General features: G+C 44.2%; 1 pseudogene across 1 annotated transcript; it reads left to right on the top strand.

Annotated features, from left to right (window-relative positions):
- The first annotated feature begins 6 nt into the window (after positions 1 to 6).
- Positions 7 to 993, top strand: LOC103075072 (toll-like receptor 6 pseudogene; annotated as a pseudogene). Its single transcript, XR_014368631.1, has one exon. The product of XR_014368631.1 is annotated as a toll-like receptor 6 pseudogene (transcript).
- Positions 994 to 998: the final 5 nt, after the last annotated feature.

The following is a 998-nucleotide window of genomic DNA, read 5'->3' as shown; positions in this document are numbered from 1 at the left end:
TCAAATATACTTACTGACTCTGTTTTCAGATGTTTACCTCCCAGGGTCAAGGTTCTTGATCTCCACAATAACAGAATAAGGAGCATCCCTAAAGATGTCACCAGTCTGGAAACTTTGCAAGAACTCAATGTTGCTTCCAATTCTTTAGCCCACCTTCCTGGATGTGGTACCTTTGGCAGCCTTTCCATACTGATCATTGACTATAATTCAGTCTCCAACCCATCAGCTGATTTCTTCCAGAGCTGCCAGAAGATTAGGTCCCTAAGAGCAGGGAACAATCCATTCCAATGTACATGTGAGTTAAGAGACTTTATCCAAAGTGTAGGCCAAGTATCAAGTGAAGTGGTAGAGGGTTGGCCTGATTCTTATAAGTGTGATTATCCAGAAAGCTATAAGGGAACCCCACTAAAGGACTTCCATGTATCTCAATTATCCTGCAACACAGCTCTGCTGATTGTCACCATTGGGGTCCCTGGGCTGGTATTGGCTGTTACCGTGACTGTCCTCTGTATCTACTTGGATCTGCCCTGGTATCTCAGGATGGTGTGTCAGTGGACCCAGACCCGGCGCAGGGCTAGGGATGTACCCTTAGGAGAACTCCAAAGAGCTCTCCAGTTCCATGCTTTTATTTCATACAGTGAACGTGATTCTGCCTGGGTGAAGAATGAGTTAATACCAAACCTAGAAAAAGAAGATATAAGAATTTGTCTCCATGAGAGAAACTTTGTTCCTGGCAAGAGCATCGTGGAAAATATCATAAACTGCATTGAGAAAAGTTACAAGTCCATCTTTGTTTTGTCTCCCAACTTTGTCCAGAGTGAGTGGTGCCATTATGAACTCTACTTTGCCCACCACAATCTCTTCCATGAAGGATCTAATAACTTAATCCTGATCTTGCTGGAACCCATTCCACAGAACAGCATTCCTGGCAAGTATCACAAGCTGAGGGCTCTCATGGCACAGAGAACTTACTTGGAATGGCCCAAGGAGAAGAGCAA

Source organism: Lipotes vexillifer, unplaced genomic scaffold (assembly GCF_000442215.2).
Source record: "Lipotes vexillifer unplaced genomic scaffold, Lipotes_vexillifer_v1.1 C26479874, whole genome shotgun sequence".
NCBI classification, from domain to species: domain Eukaryota; kingdom Metazoa; phylum Chordata; class Mammalia; order Artiodactyla; family Lipotidae; genus Lipotes; species Lipotes vexillifer.
Note: the sequence above shows the minus strand (reverse complement) of the source record. Positions and strands in the feature narration are given on the sequence as shown.